The 9,283-nt window shown below is 38.5% G+C and overlaps 1 long non-coding RNA gene across 1 annotated transcript; it reads right to left on the reverse strand.

Annotated features, from left to right (window-relative positions):
• Nucleotides 1–7,108: 7,108 nt before the first annotated feature.
• On the reverse strand, nt 7,109–8,946 carry LOC143850962 (uncharacterized). Its single transcript, XR_013236138.1, has 3 exons — nt 7,983–8,946; nt 7,732–7,848; nt 7,109–7,405 (listed from the first exon to the last, which is right to left on the reverse strand). It is a non-coding gene; the product is annotated as an uncharacterized LOC143850962 (long non-coding RNA).
• Nucleotides 8,947–9,283: the final 337 nt, after the last annotated feature.

Below are 9,283 nucleotides of genomic sequence, written 5' to 3' on the forward strand. Positions count from 1 at the left end.
TAGCCATGCTTTTCAAAAATTATCAACAAGGGACAAAAGAGGTCTTGTCAGTAAAAGCTAGACGGAAATGCCCTTTGGCATTTACAACACATTTTGACCTTGTTTTTTCCTTCTTCCCTCTTCTTTTACTTTTTCATTATCACATTTTTTATTCTTTACCCTACTAGTCATCTTCCTCCTTGTTCAGCCACCATTGTTATGGCCAAATCTTGAAAACTTGAATGTTGAGTTCTTACCATCTATCTCTTTGTATTTAGGTTTTGTTTTTATTTTTTTAGGATTTTGCATTATTTTTCATTCCTCTATTTCTGATTTATCTTGTTTAGGGTTTAAGCGATTTGTATTTTATGGTGAGTTCTAGAGATAATGCATGGATGGCTTCACTCACTTTTTGGGAAGACAAGTGGTTGTATAAAAAATGTTGATGTAATACATGAATGGATGGGCTACACATTTTTTTGATTTACTTAAATTTTTTTATTTTTTTGTAATACACAAATTTGGATGTAATACATGAAGCACATTTAATAAAAACAACAACCATTTCTTTTGTTATTTCTATCATGAATAGAATTGTAATGCCATTAGAAGAGTTGCTATAGGCAGGGGGTTTTGTAGCATAAGGGGTTCCTCAACTCTCTGGAAGGGGGTTAGTAACTCTCAAAAGTAGGGTAACCAATTTTCAAATGGGCTTATCAAGTGCTTGAAAATTGGCCTAGGGTACTGGAGTTTTGGAATGAGGTTTTCAAGTCTCTAGGATTGGGGTTATCTAGTATAAAAAATGGGGTTACCAATTTCCGAATGGGGTGATCAAGTCCCTGAAAATTGGCCAAGGGTACTAGCGTTTTGGAATGGGGTTATCTAGTATAAAAAATGGGGTTACCAATTTCTGAATGTGCTTATCAAGTCCTTGAAAATTGGCCGAGGGTACTGGAGTTTTGGAAGGAGGTTTTCAAGTCTCTGGGATTGGGGTTATCAAGTATCAAAATGGGGTTACGAATTTTCGAATGGGCTTATCAAGTCCCTGAAAATTGGAGAAGGGTACTAGAGTTTTGGAAGGGGGTTTTCAAGTATTTGGGATTGGGGTTATCTAGTATCAAAATGGGGTTACCAATTTACAAATGGACTTATCAAGTCCCTTAAAATTGCCCAAGGGTACTGGAGTTTTGGAAGGGGGTTTTCAAGTCTCTAGGGTTGAGATATCGAGTATCAAAATGGGGTTACCAAATTCCGAATAGGCTTATCAAGTCCCTTATGAACATGTTTTTACTTCCTGTTTTTATTTTTACTCGTTCATTGTCACGGTTTTTTCTTTCTACCCTACGATTCATCTTCCTCATCCTCCATTGAAAGAGAGAAGGAGAAATGCAAAACGCTAAAACAAATGAAAAACAAAACCTAGATATTGAGAGATACATGGGAATGAACTCACGTTTCAAATTTTTGAGTTTTCCCGCCTCCAATGGTGGCTAAATGATGTAGAAGATGACTGGTAAGGTAAAAAAAACAAAGTTGAAAATGAAAAAGTAAAAAAAAAAAGAGAAAGAAGAGAGAAGAGGGAAAAGTGGAAAAGCAAAATGTGTTGCTTAAGAAAAGGGCATTTTCGTTCAGCTTTTAATGACAAGACCTCTTTTGTCTCTCGTTAATAATTTCTGAAAAGCATGGGTCCTATTGATAATTCCACCTAAATTTTGTCCCCCATTGGTAATTGATCCTTATATTTTTTCCTATTAAACTCTGGTAGGGTCCTGCCTAACCCTAGCTTGCCCATAAAAAAAGGTACCTACTGTAGAAGCCGATTTTTTCTCGCGCACTGGGGGCGGCGAGGGATCACCACGTCGGGTTTTCTGGGAGTGTTTGTTGATCTGCGTTTCTTGTGAATTTGGAATCTTGGTTCGGATTTCACAAGAAAGAGAAACTCAAAGTCGCCACCTAGGTTAGGACCTAGGACCCGTGTTTGCTCTTTCGATGAAATAAGGATGAATACTCGAGTTTCATTGGAGGAGCATTAACCGAAAGGATTCTCTTGCTCAGGGCCTAGAACCCGTAATTTTGCTCAGTTTGTTAAGGCATGGTCCTTACAGATATATGAATAAGGGTTATGGTTACATTCGGGGAAGGTGTTAGGCACCCCTCATGCCCGGGTGAACCCTGTCTCTTGACTTGATTTGGCATTTGTGAGGAATTTAATCAGAAAACATCTTTATTTATCCTTTATTTGGATTAGGCTTATTTCCAGAATGTAAATAAAATGAATTTACAAAGAAAAGAAAATTAGTGGTTCAGGTCGTTATCTTGATTGAAGTCGTATGATGTAGTATAAATCCCGGAAGGATCTTGCAGCTAACCACAATCAAGATAACTAAATCAAACGGAAAAGACAATACATAAGGGAAAGAAAACTTTGGGTTTATGATTCCCTCCGTTTGTCCAACATCGTGGAGCACCAGGGTTCTCATCATGGTTTACGTTACAGGATCTAGGGTAACAGGTACCCTAAATCCCATAACTACCCTGCATCGGTTTTTTGTAACAGAAGTGCAGAAAGCAGGAAAATAAATATAATTTTACCAAAAAGGATATGGAGATTTCTTCCGAGAAATCGGCAGTGTAACGGCACTAGTTGGACGAAGGGGCCTCGAGCTTACCAAAATTTCGGCAGAACAACGGCGCTATCTGGACGAAGGGGCGCCCTTGAGTTTGCCGAGATTTCGACAGAATAACGGAGCTATATGGACGAAGGGACCTCGAGCTTGCCGAGATTTCAGCAGAACTACGGTTCTATTCGAATAAAAGGGCTTCAATTTCTCTGAAAATTCGGCAGAACAGCAGCGCTATTATGGAAAAATAGCCCAAAGTTCTACAAAATTTGACAGAACAACGATGTTATTTGAAGGATGTCTTTCCAAGTCTTCAAAAATTCGACAGAGTACCGACGCCCAGTGTGAGCTACCTAAGAATTTCTCTACTTTCTCTCTTCTAAAGTACAGAAACTAGGGTTTTCAGAAAATCAGAAATGGTTTTTAAACTAAAAAAAAAACCAAATAAAACTCTCTGAAAGTAACCTATGAAGTTTAAAATCTGATTTTTCTCTGACGCCCCTATTTTGGAAAATGTGAGCTTTTGTCTCTTTTGATAATTTTTGAGGGAATTTCGGCGGGCCGTAACTCCTCCGTTTGGACTCCGAATCATGCGCGGTCAGATCCGTTGGATTTCTTATTCCGGAGAGATTCCAATGAGTCTAATATCGCTAGCTTTCGAGACACGAAGTGTTTTTGCGTTAAAACGGATTATTTTAACTCAAAGTCCGTGTGAAAACAGGCTCTTTGGGTGTGTCGTAAAAGGTGGATGGTGTGCAAAAATAGGCTTGTGTAGCATTTCTGAGATAAAAATCATTTTTGAAAAGTATTTTCCTGTTTCAATAACCTATAGAGATATTAAGAGAAAAATGATAGTGCTCTGGAACTCGTCATGAGACTCTTCATCGCGACTCATTAGTTCTAGCGTGACAAAATTTGGTATTTACACCTAAACACAAACAAAACCTTTTTTTCTTATCAAAGTCACTTTTGAAGCCGATCAAGTCCTAAATTCTTGTTATATCATACTGGAAAACGATGTGAAAATAATTCATTTTAGGGTTGTCCCAAACAGCAATCCTAATGTGTTGGGAGCAGATGTTTTTGTTGCTTCACCAAAAAAGCAGACACTACCATGAATGATAATTATTGTTGTAATTTTATGCATGCTGCCTATTAAAAAAAGGCCGCGTTAAAGAAATCATGTTGAGGCATACATCAACCCGCTGACCATACATATGGCAATGTGGCCCGTGTTAGTTTAATTTCTGAAAGTATAGTTATTGAGTAATTGAAGAAGATGAGGGATAAAAAGAAAGGTAGTCGTTTATTATTTCTTACGATATTATTTTTCCTCTTATCCATATTAGAAAATACTTTGAAAAAAATAATCTACTAATGCGCAATACAAGCTTGAGTCTGTCCAAGTATTTTATCTGTTACAAAATTGGGTTATGATGGTTTAAGTTTTATAAAAAATAAATGTTTTTAGAATGTTCTCACAGTATTTATTGTTGACTATTTATATTTACAGAATTATTTTTAGAGAAGTAAATGGCACGTCATGTGAATATGATATTACATCTAAAATTGTATTTAGATATAACAACCTTTTTCTTTTCTTCCCTTAGATTATTTGCATGGAATCAAACCAGAATATAAAATGATAGGGACCTGTTAAAGCATGAGCCATGCATGATCTTGACTCTCTTCCTTGCCATTTCCACGGTTAATTTATTTGTTCTTCAAAAGCTTTGACAGTGGTGAAAAGAAAACTTTCTTCTATGGTTAGATGAAATGCTAGGGAAACCGTGAGTAGGACCTAAAAGGGGATCTAACAAATTTCCAAATTTCTTACTAGGGCTATATGAAACTGGTGTACATAGTAGCTAATTAATCAACTTTAACTCAAATTTTAGGAAAACATAAGAATTTTGGAGTTGATAGACCACTAAAATCCAACATATGATTCTTTAAATGAATGGAAAATGATATATTCACCACTTTTTTCTTCCCCAGGGTCACCACTTGTAGTGTGAAGACTAAAGAGTAGTTATAAATATACTAGAGGCCCAGGGAAGAAAAGGGGGCTTATGTGTCACTTCCCTAAATAAATATATGCCTTTATGACTAATCCAAACGCACCCATAGTCTACTCACGCCAAAGGTCTTGGTCTCGTACAACATGCATGACACCCTATTACACCGAAAAATCATCAACTTAACTTGTGCCAGCGGTCCCTTATGATGCTTTATCAAAAATGTGGAATCAAGAGACTGCCGGCCCCTATTTTTTTTACTTAATAATTTTTTAGTATTTTGGATTAACTTCCCTTGCGAGTTGCGAGTACTAGAGAGAAGTTTCAAATGGACTTTTCCTTCCGTCGGTAGAGAATGGAGAATGATAAGGAAAGGGATGAAGTGACTACACAACTTTAAACGTTGGGGCCCAAAGGGTGTGCGATCTTGATCAAGCTGATGTCACAATTGTGGCCCAACTAAATGTACGTATTCTCTCTCATTCTCTTTGCTATGCTACGGCACGGGAGTGTCTAAGCAATTTCGTAGCTAGCCGCCCTGTTTGAGAAGTGCCACCTTATATGAATGAAATGAATAAGGCAAATACAACTATGAGGGGACTCTAGAGTAGCTGCCAAATGGAAATTCCCTGGACACTCCCTGTAGAATGATAATTCATATTTTGATAACGATACTGCTCATTTTATTTTATACCTTTTTTATTGATTGGATGTTGATATCGAGTTTTTATATGGTGTAAGCTCTTATAGTCCCTTATTTTTCCAAAAGTACTGTACGGACAACATCATAGGATGATCCAAACCGTCCATAAGAACTCTTAGTACTTGTAGATATATTTCACTATAGCTATTTATAGAAGTAGGTTTCTTTCTAACGACTGAATGCCTTACAATTATAATATGTGATAACTCATATTTATCTTATATAAACTTAATCACAAAAAATAAAAGCACATATTTTTGCTATGAATAGCCGTCCTGCATGGCGCGTGGTGTCTGTCTTGTTGATATAAAGGCAAAATTAAAAGCTATTTATGGGGTGATTGGTAACTACAACGTTTTAGGGGGGATTTGTGTAGGTATGTTTTTATCCGGGGGAGGGAGGGGGTTTCTAACTTTCTAGTAGTTTTCCCGATGAGTGGAGAGGGTGGTGAGTGTGATCTTGGCGTTTTCACCCTAGAAACAGAGACCTCTCGTGCTCTTCATATGTTCTTTCTGCCTTCTGTTTCACCCTTCAACTCTACTACTCTCTGTAGGTGTGGTCCCCACCCACGCCCAAGCTCTTTCTATCTAGAGGAAGTCTAAAATGAAGGGAGCCCTTGCAAAAAAGAGGTGAATGGGCTCTCCTATTGGCCACACATCACCATCATGCATTTATAACGGTTGACACATCACCGTATTGCAAGGGCTCCCTTCAGTAAGACGTCCATGTTTGCAAGGCATCTTATGCACGCGCTTTAACGCATTTCCTTCGTCAGTAAAAAAAAAAAAAAAAAAATTAAAAAATTAAAAAAACTACGAGTTGGGGCGTAGTAGTAGCATTCCTCGCCGAGTACTCGCCTGTTGGTTTCCCCAACTCTGGCAAAAGGAAAAGGATCCGTTGTATTGTAAAACAGTGAGATTAACCGTACATGTGGAATGCGATATGCCGTTCAAACCCAAAAAGAAAACTCCAATAAAAGACTACGGGAAAAGCGGGTGGCGAATATAAAAAACAGAGACCATCTTATCTGAAGGATCCATATACCGAACCAAAAACATGATCACTCCACGTGGCACGCATGATAACATGGCTCTTCCTTAGTTGATGCTGTTAAAATTGGAATTGGAATTGGAAAACAAAACCAAAAAAAAAACTCATCAGCGATGTATACTCTGGAGTTTTTACATGATGAAAGGCCTTATATATAGTCCATTATTTTTCAAGAAGTAGGGTAGGGTAATTGAGGCTCGAGGAAAGGAGGAGTACAAGTGCAGGATCATGAGTAGGGCTGCAACTCGGGTCGGGCGGGTCGGGTTTTGAAGAACCCAACCCAACCCGAGAAATATCTCGGGTCGGGTCGGGTCGGGTTTTTTTCCGGAAAACCCACGAGACCCAAACCCGGCCCTACCCATGATAAATCTCGGGTCGGGTCGGGTCGGGTCAGGTTTTTTCACGTTGACGCAATTTTTTAAGAAAAACTCTTGTTTCGCAAGAACCTACAAAGCGATGTTGTAAACACAGTTCTTAGATGGAGCCTGTCCAAGGAACTACCTTATAGACCCCATGGGGCAAAGTTGAGCACATAATTTCTTCGCAAAGTATTGCACATACTACTAAAACCCATGCAAAGCTCTGTACACATGTTTTGTTGATGGCATCTAGATGTTACTGAGCCAGGTTTGCTGGGTTCTCCATTTCAGAGCCTACACTTAAACATTTTCAGAGTTTCTTGTCTTATGTTACACATTCCAAAATAACTTATTACGGCACAAAATTATTTAGGCATCTGTAGAACCATTTCATATCATAACCCTTCTATGCTTACAACAAAAACATAACAGCAAGGACGCATGAATCAATAAAACACATTAATCATAGAATGTAAAAGGTTAAAACAGCAGAGTGGAATACTAACCATCCAAACCGGATTTAAGATAAGGAACAATGAACGACGATGGGTTCACTTGATCAAGACAACTGTCCAGCAATGTGTCTACACATTCAAAAGCTGCTTTTCTAAGCTCAAGACCATAATCTACAACGTGCTTAAATGGACCAAGATCAACAGTCCTTATCAATTCTTGCTGCATAGCAAACGGTAAGTTAATAAAAGTTACCATCATAAACATATCATTGAAAAAAATGTTGGAGGGTGTCAATGGGCAAGATCTGAGATCAGTTAGACTCATCCATTACCAAACCCCAAAATCTATTTAGCCCTTTAATATCTCAGCCCAAAACTGGCCAAATAAAATCTAGATTATCTCCAACTACACCTGACACAACCAACACTTCTGGTGGTTGAGAACTGAGGCCCACCACAGTTGTGTCCAAAGTGTAAACACTTGGACCCTTTTGTATCCCTCATTTACTATGTCTTACGCATTAAAAAGTGCAAAGTATTGCATACCTTAACAACAGTCTGGTCTTATAGAAGTGGCAAAAGTTTTGGAAGTAGACCCTTAATAAGATTTGGCTTATTGTGAGCTGCAGTACTCAGAGCTAGGACAGCCGCACGTCTAACATGCTGGAAAACCATTTAAAGAACATATGATGATATTACACTCCAGCAACATAGATCTATTTTATTCTAATAATGTTTTTTTGAATGGTAAAATTGAATCTTTTTTCTTCAAATAATCCCAAAATGATGTTACTTACGCGGTCACCATCTCTAATTAGCATCAAGAATGAATGGCGGAACTCACCAAGACCGGATCAGATGGAAAGATGTTTCTGAAATGGGCAAAGTAATGGATAAGGCTTTGTTATGTGGAGGCTGTTGAGAGGTGGAATAAAAATGAAGAGATAGAGCAACCTTTCTTCTTCCTTCTTCTCTAAACCAAGAAACCCTAAATGCCCAAACCTAGAAACCCTAAATGCCCAAAAACCCCTTTTTGCAAAATCGTGGAGGACCTTTTCCCAAACCTTGAAACCCTAACTCTTCTCTCCTCAAACCCTAGAAAGAGAAGTTTTCTTGTTTTCTCTTTTTCCAAACCCTTTTCAAAAGAGCTCTTCTTCTCTCTCAGCCAAATCAAGTGAGAAAGTAGAGATCCAAAGAAGGAGAGATGGAGAATAAATCAAAGATAGAAATGAAATCAAAGACAGTAGATCAATGGTGGAGAAAACAAAATCAGTGAGAAAAGAGATTAGAAACAAGGTGAAAGAAGAGAGATGATTTGTCGCTCGTGTGAGGCTCGATCGTGAGGCTCAGTTTTGTAGCAGAGTGAGAGTAGCATAGCAGATAGCCAGATATGAGATCTCCTTGGTGCTCTTGAAACAATGAAACCCTAGTAATGAAGGGGGAAAAGAGAAAATGAAAATGGAAAGAGTCCCTGTTGGGCTGTTGGCTGTTGCAGTGTTGCGTGAGTGGGTTTTTGCCTTTTTGGGTTTTATCGTTTTTGACTTTTTGTTTTACAATTTTAGTCTTTTACAGTTTTACATATTATAAAACATTAAAACTTAAGTATCTCGGGTCGGGTCGGGTCGGGCCCCTTCAAACCCGGCTCGACCCGAGATTCATGCGGGCTTTTTGATTCTAAACCCGGCTCGACCCAAGACCCGAGAAACATCAACCCGACCCAGGCTATTTTCGGGTCGGGTCAATGCGGGTCGGGTAAAACCCGGCTCAAGTTGCAGCCCTAATCATGAGTAAGGTAGGATTGATTTATGGGCATCATTCCTTCCCCCTGAAAATTTAATAATAAAAGGCATGCTTTGAGTCCGAATAGCGGAAGGGGCATGCATCTGAGTCAACAAAAATCAACGGATTCGCTTTATGAATCAACGGCCTAGGATCACTTGATCAAGATGTTTTTAACCACAACATTGCTATGTATAAGGTAAAAGTGGGGAAGAAGCTAAAAGTGACTTCACTTTCTTTATTACCACTTCTAGATGGAATTTATACGCAACATCCTATAACCACACTTCCTTGAATTAATAATTGCACTCCGATCTTC

Source organism: Tasmannia lanceolata, unplaced genomic scaffold (assembly GCF_043159265.1).
Source record: "Tasmannia lanceolata isolate RefF3 unplaced genomic scaffold, GAP_Taslan_0.1 ptg000018l, whole genome shotgun sequence".
Classification (NCBI taxonomy): domain Eukaryota; kingdom Viridiplantae; phylum Streptophyta; class Magnoliopsida; order Canellales; family Winteraceae; genus Tasmannia; species Tasmannia lanceolata.